The sequence below is a fragment of the Pinus tabuliformis genome, chromosome Q (genome assembly GCF_031772625.1).
Source record: "Pinus tabuliformis cultivar Carrire ecotype Pingquan chromosome Q, CPIR1, whole genome shotgun sequence".
In the NCBI taxonomy this organism is placed as follows: domain Eukaryota; kingdom Viridiplantae; phylum Streptophyta; class Pinopsida; order Pinales; family Pinaceae; genus Pinus; species Pinus tabuliformis.
In genome coordinates, this window is record NC_142296.1 from 1,295,575,140 (window position 1) to 1,295,590,805 (window position 15,666).

Below are 15,666 nucleotides of genomic sequence, written 5' to 3' on the forward strand. Positions count from 1 at the left end.
AAATTGGCGTTCATATTCATTATAACTAACATATTTATTGATTGTGAGCTCAGTAATTAAACCACCCCAAACGTTATAGATCCAATAATCATTAGCCCTCACAATCTTATTTTCCAGAGATTCTAGGCACCTTACCGACTGTGAAGTCCACACAATAGGGTTATCCAACTTCCACGTACCTTGACTATCTTCCAATTTAGACAACCACTAATGTAATTTGCACGAAAAAGAGCAAAAGAAAATTTTGTGCTCATTTGTATAAATATGTATCTATTCAACCACTCTTCCTTCAACAAGCGTGGATTCCTATTTTCTTGGGCTGCAAATTCATGCAGCTTCCAATCTATCCACTTCTCGATCTCCTTCTTAGTTGGGAACCATTTATTCAACATCACATATTCCTCAAACAGATCCCAGTCCTGGAAACATAATCATTTGTTGGCTTGAGGGGGTCTAGACCCAGGTTCAGAGTTAGCTACACCAACCAACAAAATCCTACGCTGTCGGCCCTTTTGGAAAGAGCCTGCGTAGCGCAGGTTGCAGTCTCACCCGAGGCAGTATTGGGGGATGACATAACCAGATTTCGACATCCAGATGTCTGTGTAATGGGTTTTTTTTACTTCTAGGGCTTTATTCAGACCTTCACTAACCCTAATCCCTAAAACACAGAAATTACAGTAACTTACAGATAAGAGATTCTAACCTTGAGCCAATTCCTTTAAGCATTCATATCATCAAGTAAATTAATAGATCTACAACTTTCACACATTCATTAAGTGTTTCTTATGATAATTGCAATAAACAAAGCGACTTCATAGTAAGTGCATAAGTAAACAAAAATGCATAGATACAAAGATATTGCTCCAAAATAGTCTTTATTATGTTCAAATATTATATTACAACCTATTTATTCCCTGCGCCCATAGCTATAGGGACCCGTGAACTCAGTTGCGGACTTACCAAGGTCTCTGCACACACAGCTGTAGGAGCCTTCTCCTTTGCCTAAGTGTAGAAAATAAACTCTTCTGATTTAGATCACTTGCCCATACATATATCTTCATTAGATAGATTTTCCCTATGACTCTCTATGACTCCTTTATATAGTGTCTTCCATTACAATACCATGGTCCAGGAACCATGGGCAATTCATAAAACTAATTAGCTTCTAATAAACTAAGGGGTTTTGGCCTTCCTAAAGCCCCTTTAACTCCTAATGACCTTCACGCTCCACTCCTCAAAATGCAGAGACTTTACAAAAATACAAAACTATTTGCAAAATTGACCCTAGGGGACCCTATCCCAACAATAGCCAAAAAGGCAAAGGCCTTAGAATGCAGAAGAGAAAGAGAATGTTGCACCGCATAAGAATTTCAATGTAGCTAGATAGGGATATGGATCACAACAGTAGAATAAAGGCGATGGTATAGGACGGTTGGAGTTTTGGACATGTGGTAAGGAGAATCTTAAAAGGGATTGTCTACAAAATTAGGGTGACTAACCTCTAATCTATAGTGCACAAGAGGCACATACTGTTGGGGATGATAGGTAGATCATTCCTTGTATCTATGTAGTGTTGGATAATAGGCAAGTACATCATTAGTAATCTATCATTGAGATGGACAGTGAGCTTTTTGATCAAGTTGTTTCTATTTTGATTAACCCTAGATCTAATTATAGTTATGTTAACCCTGACTGGGTGGATAAGTGTGGTTTGAATAAAGAAGTGCATGCAAAATATTGGTTAGTGCAGTTGGCTATAGGTACCAAGAAGAGAGTTGATCATTTGGTAATAGCTTGTGCATTTGAGTTGAATGGTATGCCTACATCAGCACATTTGAATGTATTACCATTGGGGTCATATAGTATGCTTTTGGGTATGGATTGGTTATATCTCCATAGGACCAAAGTGGATTGTTATGACAAAGTCATTGAGTGTTTGGATGAAAATGGAGAACAAATAATCTCGCAGGGTGAGAAGAAAGCCACATCAATTCAGATAGTGATAGCTATGCAAGAAAAGTGCAGTCACAGAAAAAGGGTGTGTTATTTGTAGTGCACATTTCTAGTGATAAAGGTAAGGAGGATGAGGACACCGAGATATTAACTAGGTACCCAACCTTGAAGCAGTTTCAGGATGTGTTTCCAGCAGAGATCTTAGAGTTGTTTCCTCACAAAGTGGACTTCTCTATTGAATTGGTATCAGGGGCAACACCAACATCAAAGACACCGTACAGAATGAGCAATCCATAGTTAGTAGAGATGAAGTTGCAGTTGAAGGAAATGCTTGATAAGAGATACATTAGGCCAACTGTATCACTTTGGTGTGCACCAGTATTTTTTGTGAAGAAGAAGGATGGTACTCTCAGGGTATGCATTGATTACAAGTAGTTGAACAAGGTGACTATCAATAACAAGTATTCTATGTCGAGGATTGATGACTTGTTTGATCAATTGAAGGGAGCAACAATGTTCTCAAAGATTGATTTGAGATCTGGATATCATCAGGTATGCGTTAAAGAATAGGACATATACAAGACAAATTTGTAGACCGGGTATGCACATTATGAGTTTGTTGTAGTTCCATTTGGTTTAATTAATGTTCGCGCTACTTTTATGTTCTTGATGAATAGTGTGTTGTGTCCTTATCTGGACAAGTTTGTTATTGTATTCATTGATGATGTCTTGATATATTCTAAGGATGAGGAAGAGCATGTCGATAATTTAGTAGAGGTGTTGAGATTGTTGAGAAAGCATCAATTGTATGTTAAGCCCAGTAAATGTAGTTTCTTTCAGACAAAGGTACATTACTTGGGGCAAGTGGTCTCTAAGGAAAGCATAGCATTGGATCCAGAGAAGATAAGAGCTATCATGGAATGGGAAGCTCCTAGAAACATGGATGAGGTAAGATCATTTATGGGATTAGCATGCTATTATAGGAGGTTCATCAGGAACTTCTCCCGGATTTGATATCTTATTACATCATTGCAAAGGAAAGGTAAGAAATTTTGAATGGACATAAGAATGTGCAACAAGTTTTGAATAGCTGAAGAAGTCATTGAAAAATGCCCCAATGTTAAAGATTGAAAATCCAGAAAAAGAGTTTGTAGTGTGTACATATGCTTGCAAGAGAGGGATTGGTTGAGTCCTTATGCAAGAGGGACAAGTGGTATGCTACAAGTCACAAAAACTAAATGAGAATGAGAAGAAGTATCTAACACATGATCTTGAGTTGGTAGTGATCATCCATGCATTGAATATGTGGACGAATTATCTTCTTGGCTATAGGTTTGTATTGATGAGAGATCACAGTGAGTTGAGGTACCTATTCGACCAACCAAATTTGAATATCAGGCAAGCTAGATGGTTGGCCATGATCAATGAGTTTGACTTCGAGATCAAGTACATCAAAGGAAAAGAGAATAGGGTTACAGATGCTCTTAGTAGATATATACACTTAAATGACATTGCAACTATGAGCTCTTATGGGATAGATCTACAAGATCGGATCTTACAAGTAGGTCAATGGGATGATAGGTATATAGAGCTTAGGCACCATTACAGTAGAGTAAAAGTAAAATTGAAGGTACAAATGCACATGATGTAGACTATCATCTCTCAGCAGATGGCTTGATCAGATTTAGTCACATCATGTATATGCCAGAAAGTAGTGAGCTCAAGAATATTATCTTGAGGGAGTTTCATGCGAAGCCATATTCAGGTCACTCAGCATACCAGAAGACATTGACATCAGTAAAGAAGTTTTATTATTGGTTGAATATGAAGAAGGATGTGGCAGATTTTGTGGCTATTTCATTACACGTTTACCGAGGACATCTAGGCAACATGACTCCATCATGGTTGTGGTGGACAAGTTGACTAAGGTAGCACACTTCATTCTAATGAAGACTACGTATTCAGCTAGTGATGTGGAATAGGTGTCCATCAGAGATGTGGTCAACTTGCATGGTGTTTTGAAGAAAAATGTGTCAGACAGGGATGCTAAGTTAACTTCCAAGTTTTGGAATGAGTTGTTTTCTATTTTAGTTATAGAGTTGGCCTTCAATACAACTTATCATTCGCAGACATACAGACAGACATAGAGGGTCAACAGGATATTTGAGGACATGTTGAGGATGTATGTGATGCATCAACAGAGGAGATGGGAGGAGTATATTCCATTGGTTGAGTTTTCTTACAAAAATGGTTACCAAGAACAATTGAGGATGAATTTGTTTTAGGCACTGTATGGGAGGAGTTGTAATACTCCCATCAATTGGAGTGATCCAGTGAACAGGGTGTTGATTGGACCGGACATGTTGGCAGAAATGGAACATGAAGTGAAGTTAATCAAGAGAATATAAAGGAAGTACATGACAAGTAGAAAAGATATGCAGATCAGAACATGTTGTTTAAGGAGTTTCAGGTTGGGGAATGGGTGTACTACACATCAAGCCCAAGAAGAGCTCCTTGCGGATTGGATAATGTGCCAAGATGGCACCTCAATTTTGTGTACCTTTCTACATTATTGAAAGGATTAGACCAATAGCCTATAAACTTGTACTACTTCCAATAGTGAAAGTCCATGATGTTTTCCATGTTTCATTACTTAAGAAGTATGTTAAAGATGTTGATCATGTAATTGACTGGTATGTATTACAGGTGGAGCCAGATGAAGAATTCCAGCTAGAACCTTAGTGTATATTGCAGAGAAAGGTGCTCATGCTCCGAAACTGAGCAATGGAGCAAGTTAAAGTGCAGTGAAAGCACTTTGGACCCGATGAAACTATGTTGGAGATGGTGAATCCGATTCGGGCTATGTATCCTTCTCTATTTGTTGGTTGAGTGAATGTTTTTGGTATATGTTTTTTTGTGATGTTTTGGTATATGTACATATGTATATGGATGTAAATACCACCACGAATTTTGTTATAAAGCTCCAATAAGTGGTATAGCTATCATGTCATTATGTTTTTTATGTTATGTTGTCATGTTGGTTACTCCTCACCAGGTTGATCATTGTAAATATTGCAATGAGATAAGTTATAAAGATCCATGTCCAATATGTTTTTCTTTCAACATTCTTGTTGGTTATAGGTATCATTGAACACCGAGGATGGTGCTCCCCCAAGGGGGAGGTTTTTATAACAGCCCTGATGAAAATTCCACGTAATAAAATTTAATAAAGGAAAAATAATAACCATGGTTATGGGACACTTAGTCCAAGCTGAATGTTGGGAAAAACATCCTTGTGCGGGTGTTCATTTGGTTTATTATGGCTAAGGAAATTGGTAAAGGATTTGGAAAAGAAAAATGACATTTTTGGCAATTTATTTATGAAAATAATGGAACATAGGAGAAAGGAAAGGTGAAAGGTCACATGTTGCATGTGAGGATGAAAATGAAGGAAAAATAATGAAAAATGAAGAAAATGGAGGCATCATTAATAAAAAGGATCTGAGGATCAGTTGGTACCTTTTGTCAATTTAGTTTTGGAGCTCTCTCTCTATTCTATCTATTCTCTCTATATCTCACTCTTGGACACTTAAGAGTTTTCTTGGAGCAATTTAGCATTGAATCAAGAAACACAAAGAAGGCTTTGAAGAAGAAAAGATAAAGCAAGGAAGAGCGGGATCAAGCAACTACAACGGGTTTACTCGCAGGTATTGATTTGCATGTGTGATTTCCTTTCTATATTTGGCATGCATGGTTATGCATGTGTGTTCTTGGTTCTCTTGTTGTCATTGGCATGGGTTTTCTAGGTGTGATAGTGTTCTTCAGCCTTGTCTTTCCATTTCCGAATAGCCATGGTGTGATGTGGTTCTCATGTTTTGGTTAATATGGATTGTCGAATGGATTTGAAACTGAATGAGGTGGATCTCTGAATGAAAGAACACATGGCCTAGTAATCCATGAACCGCAATGTGGGTTGCGGTAAAGCTAGGTATTGTGAGCACTGGTGGGCCTAGGAATCCTTGACTAATGAATGGCATGATATATGGTAAATCCGAGAGGTGGTTTCCCTTTATCAGGCCTCAGAATCCTTGGTCGATGAATGGCGGGATATAGGGTAAATCCTCGAGGGTGGTGTCCCTATCATGGCCTATTGATCCTGGATCGGAATGTGGATTTCGATAAAGCATAGGGACTAGGAGACAATAAAATTCCTCACAGTGTAGGTGAAGAAATTTGGTGGCATGCATGCTTGTTTAGGGCCTAGTAATCCAGTGTGGATTGCGGTAAAGCCTGGTTCTATTGATGAGGGTGAGGTGGTTTAGCCTTGGGAAGCCCTAGTTGATTTTGGTTTTGAGTCCCACATTCATGCTTGGAATATGGCACAGGGTGATTGGCTGAAGAGAGATTTGGTTCAGCCAATCTATTGTCGGGTGGAACGTGGAAGTCCCAAACCTAGTTTCCTTTTGCATTCATTAATAAAATTTCATTTCCTTGGTATTTTATGTGCAAATGTAATGTTCCATATGTGGTATTTATGGTTTTTGTATCCTTACTATTTATGTTTTTTATATGCTGGTTATGAGTATGTTTTATGACAATGATGAGGAATGGCTCTCATTATGTTTTGATTTTTAAATGAATGAAAAATGAATATATGATCTAATAGATGATAATGTCACTAATGTGATAATGCATCAATGCTTCTTAGTGATTCTCAGAGAAGTATGAGACCCTATGCTCAGATCTGTTATTATGACCTATAGAAAGCATATTTGTGACATGTTTGATGAAATGTTTGTCATGGCTAGTAGGGGTCTAGTCAAGTCCTTTTTCAAGTATTTGCATTTGTATCATTGTTTTGATGTTACTTTTCATTTCTGGAACATTCATGGAGTTCTAGGCAGTGGCCTTAGGCCTAGCCTTGAAAAAGTGGCACAAAATCTGGGGTCGTTGGCATAGAACTACCTAGAAAAGTCCCCAGTCATAGGCATGCCCTTGCTATGGGAGCGACTGGAAGGTCTTAGTCGCATGCATGCCCACGTCATGGGAGCGTCTGAGGCTTTAATGCATTAAAATGATAGGTTGTCTCAGGGGTTGATCCCATGGAAGGGTCGGATGGCTCCTGAGGGTTTTGTAGCATGTGTAGAAGGTCATATTGGTTGTGTTGTATCGGTTCCACTTCCTTAACTATACATGGGGCATTGAATTATATCATAGTATCCTCTCGTCACATTTTTACTTCAGTAGACTGGTTAACTTGGGTAAATGTGGGAGGAGGGTGTTACGACTATTGATCTATTTCTCCTACAGTTTCTTTGTAATGCAGTGGTAGCACTAGTCAATAATCCTATTTGGGGTGATACCACTTGCATTTTGATACCTATGTACTATTATTTTGATGAATGAATACAATCTTGACTTACAATAATAAAAAACTAATTTTGTGAATATTGTCCATAGGGTCATGGATAGACGGTGATTGGGTGCTCTCTTAAGGCACTCCTTGATGTGAAGTCACCGGTTCAATTCTATGTCCTAATTAGGGTGGTATATTGGACATGATGAAGATATAATCATGTGAAGCTTACAAAAAAATAACAATCTTTTGAATATTAAAATTTAAACAAAATATTTTATAAATTTTGTTCTTAATTGTATTAATTTTTAATTAAATAATAAAATAATGTATTTTTTAAATGTTATATTTATTTATATATGTTACTTAAAAATTAAGTTATAATATGAATTTAATTAAATTTGGAATATAAAATATAAATGATGTTAAATTAGATTATTTTGATAGTTTAAATAACATACAGTAAATATAATTAATTAATGAATATTTTAATGTTAAAATTTTTATGTCAATCAATATTTAAGTATTTATTTTAATAATAAAGATATTATTATTATTATCATCTAATTTTATGGTCGCAACCAAGCCATATACCATTGGTGTATGAGACCCCTTGTTTGTGGGTCCTGAGACTCCCTTGTTTGTGGGACAAGGGACCCACTTCTGTGTAGCGATTTGACTACAAAGTCTACGAAGACATACATACTCTACCTCTCTAGTTTTGAACCTTAGAAAGAAATACATGATCTTAACCATTAGGCCCGCTCGAATTATATAAACCAAATAAATTTAATAAAATAAAAAATATACTAAATCTAAAAAAACACATGCTCAATTAAAAAAAAGAAGATAATAACTTTTTAAATGCAAATTTAAAAATGCCTTTTAAATTGCCATGGAATCATTTCCCATATTTTAGTATTCCTTGTTACATGTGTGGTTGATAAGCCCCTTATCATAACCTACCTACGAGAAGAATGGTGAACAAAAGACTTTAAAAAACAGATTGGTTCTATCATTTCTTATTATATCCATTTTGAAAATCGTATTCATTTTTCTCTATATTACTATGCTTATGCTTATAAAAATAAATAAGGTAAAATTTAAAAAAAAAAATGAAAATTTAATTGATAAAAGATTATAGTTATTTATATTTTGCACATTAACTTGAAAATTTTTAAGTTTGAACATTATCCTATTATACTATAAAAGGAAATAAAATAATTATATATAAATAAAATGTAAATACAAATAACGGATGAAATTACACATTTTTTTGCTACTCATGTGGATGATGTATTTGGTATATATATTTGTTCAAGTTTGACTTTCATGTTATAATCTTCCCATATTATATTTTCCCATCATTGTCTTAGAGTTAATTAAGGCACATAAATTTGACAGTTTTTCTATTTCTTTCGGAAATCTTTTTAAAGATGGGAAATCATCACCATTTTTAACACACAAAGTTGAGGAAGTGTTCTATCATCTCATACTCCTCTCTTTGATGCTCCACCCAAAAACTCTAAATTATATAGATGTTTGAGAACCAAATTCTGTAATATTACATATCCACTTGGACTCCCCATCCCCAACTCTCTCAAACCATAACACCTATACAACTTGAGAAGCTTTAAATGGGGCAACCGCTTCAGTGGAGACAACTCCCTTATCCCCATGCAATATCTCAATTTGACCATTTCAAGATGTTCAAACTTGCAATTCAACAAACTTAACCATTCATACCCTTATAGCATAAAACTTTGTAGATTCTTCATGCTCTGCATGTCCTTTGGAAAAATATCCTCTTCATAACTATAATTGCAGTTCAACGCTAAGTGCCTCATCTCCAACCAGGTTCCCATTATGCCATATTTAATTCTTGACCTTTCTCCATTTTCTTGTTGCCTTGTGTCTATCGATATTTTCAACTCGGGCAAGCTTTTGAGACCCTTGAAACTCCAAATACTCGCCAATGCTTCCATTTCCACACTTAAATCTATCCATAACTAGAGTCTGCTCAGTGAAGTAAGTTGAGACATCTCACACCAAATCATCTCTAACGTTTGAAATCTATCTAAATTAAGACACTTGAGATTTTTGAGCTCTCCAATCTGAGATGGCAATGAATTTAGATCTCTACAACCTGAAAGATCCATATCTTTGATTGGGAGCCTTTGTAATGTGAGAAACTGGAGTATTCTTAGTTGCCCAATTGTTGTTGGGATGGAAGTTATTTTGGTGTATCCTGACAGATTAAGGACCCTGAGAGGGCTTATGCTAAGAAGAAACTCTTATGAAAGCTCTTTCAAATATTCAATGTGTTGCAAGGAGAGACTCACAAGCTTTGGGAATCTCAACTGAGTGGGTATATCTTCCATAGAATTATTAGCCACTGATATCCTGCGAAAGTTCTCATCATGAACCTGTGGGATTTTTTGTTGATTTCGACGTTCCATGAATAAATAGTTCTCCTCTGTCTACCCAATGTAGACCACCATATCACGAGTACATTCATTCTCAGTGTAAATCTTTGGAACAAGCGATGATCTACAAGGAGTTTTAAACTCTTGCACCCAATGCTCATGTCCATTAAAGAGGATCCTTGTTTTCTCTTGACCAATCCTTCTACGATCCACATTTTTAGTAATGTATCGATATCAATTTCTTCATCTTGCTTGTACATATCACAATATAAGAAGAATGTCTTCATGTCTGAATTGGGTAGAGCATCATAGCTATACTAGAGTCTTGCATAGAATTTTGCATCAAGATCGTTGAGATGAGTAGCTGCAAAAGAGCTAAGGTGAACTTCATTTTAGGCTAAAGTAACTGACATAGCATAGAACAATGAAAAAAATTAACATGGTATCAGAGCTAAGGTGAAGGACAAGCCCAAAGGATACAATAGCTAAAGCAATCATCTTTGGAAAACTTGAAGGAATTTATCGAAATAGGTCAAGATTTCTACCTCATACTTCAAGGAAGCTAAGAAGTAGGGAGACTCATAAAATTTTCTTTCTTGGAAGATAAGATTGGAAATCATATCGGATGATAATGATGTCTAGGATTACATACAAGGAAACATTCTTAATCCCCCATAGAATGCCCCTACCGCTGCCAAAAGAAAGTACAAGAAAGGTCAGTTAAAAACAAAGAAAATTACTATTAATGGTTTGCAAGATCATTTACTTATTTATGTTGGAAATTTGAAGAAATCTAAGGATATGTATGCCAAGCTAGCCGGCATGTATGAAGTCAACAATTTGAATGAAATCATATCCTTGAAATATCAACTCAAAGATATGAAAATAAATAAAGGAGAATCTATGCAATCCTATATCATGATGATATGTTGTCATAAGGATCAATCACAGAGAGTTGGAGAAATTGTACTTGACAAGGAGTTAGTTCTGGTAACCCTTATAGGTCTCCCTCCTATTCTGGAAACCTTCATTACCACCATAAGAAATAACAACCATTTCCCATCATTTGATGAGCTTGTTGGAAAATCCACTCAAGAAGAATCAAGGATGATTTCAAAAGGTGGGATTTAAAAGCAAGAAGATGGAGATCCATCAACATTTGTCGCTGAGGGAAAGAAAAATAAGGGAAGAGGAGGTCCATCTAATTCAATAAAGTCTTCCCCAACTCACTATAACTCCAATAGAAGGATATAAAAATAGACAAAAGCATGCCAAAGATTGAGTGTTCTAATTGTCACAAGTTTGGCTACTATGCTCAAGATTGTCGAGCAAGGAAGGATGCTCCACGGTTAAGGAATAACAACAATCATGGCTTCAACAATAACAGGTTCAATAAAAGAATATATGATCAAAGAGGAAGAGATAATAAAAGAAAAAGAGATTCTCTAGATGGTCAAGAAGAAGAAGGCCATCATCCTAAAAAGAAGTCAAGGAATTCTAGGTACGAAAGTAATGCAACTGTTAGTAAATCTGAATATATTCCCATTTTTTTTGCTTTCCAGTTCCTCTCCTTTGGATTCATATGATAGTTGGTTAGTAGATATTAGGTCCTCTCGACACTTCTCCGGGTGCAAGGAGGTCCTCTCAAATCTAGTTGAAAGGGAGATGAGTTTGAAGATTGTACTTGATGACATTATTGAATATCCTATAAAAGGATTTGGATCTATAAAATTTGATTTGAACTCTGGGCAATCTGTTGTTCTTCATGAAGTGATGTATGTTCTAAAACTAAAGAATAACTTGGTATCTATTTTTGCCTTGGAAGACAAAGGAACAAGAGTATCCTTTATCAAAGGGAATGTTCTCACCTAGTCGAAGGAATCCCTAATTAAAGATTCCTTTACATTGGGATCTCGAGTAGAAGGACTCTATGGAGTCATTGGAAGACCCCTTTTGGCAATGGTCCATGACACTAATCATCAAATCGAGCTATGCCATTGAAGATTGACACATCTACATTATTAAGTCCTTCCAAAATTGAAGAAGTTGGTCTTTCAGATCCCTGATGTTCAAGCTCAACATGATGGAGTATTTCTAGGATGTGCTAGTGGGAAGAAGAGAAGGGGACCATTACCCTTTATCAAGATAGACTAATGACATCATCCAACTCATTCATTCTTACATATGTGGATTTATGCCCATGCATTCTCTTCATGGCCATCTCTACTACATAGATTTCATTGATGATTTTACCAGGAAAGCATGAATATCTTACTTGAAGCATAAGGATGAGGCATTTAATATGTTTAAGGAATTCAAGGCTTTGATGAGAAATAAAATAGGGAATAAATTTAAGGTCTTCAGGTTCGAAAATGGAGGATACTACGATTTGAATGATTTCATAGAATTTTGCAAGAAGGAAGGTATCAAGAAGGAGACTATTGGGTCCTACAATCCTAAACAAAATGGAGTGGTTGAGAGAAAGAATAAGTCTATTGTGGAAGCTTCTCGAGCTATGCTCCATGATCAAAATATTTTGAATTTCCTTTGGGGAGAAGCAACGAATATAGTGGTATATTTTAAAAACTAGGTTCCTCGTCATGCATCGGAAAATAAAACTCCTGAAGATGTATTCACAAGTGTCAAGCCTAACATTGGGCATCTTAGGATATTTGTTTGCCTGGTATATTTCCATGTGGTGAAAGAGAAAAGGAATAAGTTGGAAGCCACTGGAAGAAAAGGTATGTTTGTTGGGTATTGTGAAGATTTTAAATAATTTAGAATATATATTCGTAGTCAAAGGAAGTTTCAAATTAGTAGGGATTTAGCATTCGATGAAGATGCTACCCTTGGAAAGCAAGGGACCTTCCTCTGTCTCTTCCTCTTGAGAAGAAAAATGATGATATGGATATTTTAGAAGGTCCTTCCACACTAGAATTTGAGAAAGACATTGTTGATGATACCATGGAGCCCATGGACACCTTGGATCCTCCTCCATGTGATCCCCTTGCAAGGAAGAGGCCACTTTGGCTTTGTGACACATTACAAGACGTTGAAAGACATGTGGCTACCCATGGGACTTTTAGAGAGTAATAATCCATGTTGATTTAGGGATACCTTGTTTCCATGAGTACAATCATTCAAGTTGAGCCACATACCTTTGAAGAAGTTATGAAAGAACAAGTTTGAAAAGATGTTACGGTTGAAGAATATGAATCTATTGTGAAGAATGATGTATGGGATGTCGTTCAAAGACCGAAAGGGAAATCAATGCTAACTTCAAAATGGCTATCATGAGGCTGATGGAAGCATCGAAAAATACAAGGAAAGGTTCATGGCCCTAGGGTTGTCCTAGAAAGAGGGAGAAGATTATGATGAAATATTTTCTCTCGTTACTCACCATACAACCATTAGATCAATCATTTCCCTTGTTGCTAGTCAAGTATGGTCTCTTCATTAAATGGACGTGAAGACTGCATTCCTTCATGGCATGTTACGGGAAGAAGTTTATGTTGACCAGCCACAGGGATTTGAAGTGAAGGATCGAAAGACACATGTTTGCAAGTTGAAGAAGGAATTATATGGCTTGAAGTAGGCCCCTAGTGCATGATATCCCTCTATTGACAATTACCTGGTGAAGTTTGGTTTCATAAGAAGTAGTGTTGATTCTAGGCTCTACTTCAAAGTTGTCCAATATATGCCTTTGATTTTAGTTCTATATGTTGATGATCTATTCTTGACACATAGTGAGCCACTGATGATCGAGTGTAAGAGAGATTTGGCCTCTGAGTTTGAAATGGAGGACCTTGGTATGATGCACTATTTCTTGGGACTAGAAGTCTAGAAGAGACCTAGAGAAATTTTTCTATCTAGAGGAAAATATTTTTTGAAGTTGTTGTAGAGATTTTGAATGAAGGAATGTAAGTTCCTCGCCAAACTGATGGAAATGAATTTCAAGAAGCTATGCGGATAAGTTGCAGGACTTGATTTGGTGAATCCTTCTTAGTATAGACAATTGATTGGGACATTGATGTTTCTTGTGAACACTCGTTTGGACCTATGCTTTGCAATGAACACTTTGAGTCAATTAATGACTGAGCCCCTCCATGCACACTAAGTTTCTACTAAACACATTAATATGAGATACTTGCATGAGACTATTAACCTTGATTTAAGATATTTTGTTGGAGATGTACAATTGCATGGATACTTTGATGATGATTGGGCTAGAAATGTTTTTGACAGGAAGAGCACATTATGGTGTTGCTCTAGGTTTGGATTTGCTATGATATCTTTGATGAGCATGAAATAAAAATCTGTAGATTTAAGAACGACTGAGGTATAATACATTTTGTGTGGTGATATCTTCCGGAGTCATCGCATTCATGTTTTTTGTAATCGACATTTCGAACCAACCTTTGTGGTTCATCATCAGGATCAGATGAGTGAATAAGTCAGAGATTAATAGGGTAATAAATAGAGGAGAGGGTTGGGATGGGAGTGGATGGAGCCGACAGTTGAGAAAATGATATGAAATAGATTTAGTTATTATTTATTAATTTTATTAATGATTATAAAAAAAATCAATGATTATTAAATTTTTGACAATTATATTATTTAGTTATTGATTAAATGATTATAATTAAATGTTATGACCTAATAATATTAATGATTATCAACTAACTAATTGTTTTCTGCATAATTAATTAGTTTATGTTAATTACAAGATTTTAATGACTAATTCTTAGTAATGACAATAATGTTTAAATATTGTATGTTTTAAAAATGTTAAATAATAATTAAAACATAATAATTAATAATGATCATGAAGTAACTTATTCCTATATGCATTACTAATTGAAATTTTATTATTTTCAAATTATGATTTAAATAATAAGTAATAATTAGAACTTAATGTTATAATGATAATGAACTTTTTAAAACTAATGTGCTCAAATTAATGGAAATATATAATTTTCTTAATTAATAATTATTAAGATATTTAGTTAGTGATGTACCTAAGTCATTATGCTTAAAGATTGTTATTATATCTTTATTAATAGTTATTAAGATATTTTGTTAGCGATGCTCTTAAGTCTATTATTATATCTTTATTAATTACTAATTCTTATTTATTGATTTGTAAAGTTTTTTAGTTATTAAAGGATACCTGATTGAGATTAAGTTAACTAATGTTTAATTAAAATAAATTTAAAGATAGAAAGAGTAACTTAATACATTCGTGATTATTGTTATTATTCAAATAATTATATTATTATAATAAATGTTAGGGTTGGTATATCATAAGGAAGACCAAGTGAAGATGGGGCAGGGAGCATCTAGGAGAAGTTGGAATCCCTAGTTAGAGTGGGAATCCAATTATCACTTATTTTTCAACCATCATCACGGTTGAGGTTGTTAGGGTGTTTTCCTATTTCAATAGCTTCTCTAAATTTTCTATGGTGATAATGATCAATTTTGGCCACAACAGAAGAGTTTTTGATACAAATGTGATGATTGGTTTTACTAGAGTGCTCGGCCAAAGTTGAGGTTTTGGAATGGTTATGCTTAATGTCAGTGGCATGCTCTTGAATCCTAGTTAATATAGATCAACCGGTCTCACCAATGTAGGCTTTGCCACAAGAGAAAGGAACCAAATAAACCCCTTTGTGGTGTTTAGGATCAATAGGATCTTTTACCGATTTCAGACATTTGCTAATGGTATTCATGGGTTTGAAGGTGGTTTTTATATTATTCTTTTTAAGAATGTATGAAATTTTATCAATGGTGCCTAGAATGTAGGGAAGGTGAACCTTACCAGCACAATCAACCATAGGTAGTTTGTTTTTAGGATTCTCTACTTTCTTGAAAGCTTTGATTCCTTGGTGTCTTCTATATCCATTATTTTCAAAGACATCCAAGAGGTGGTTC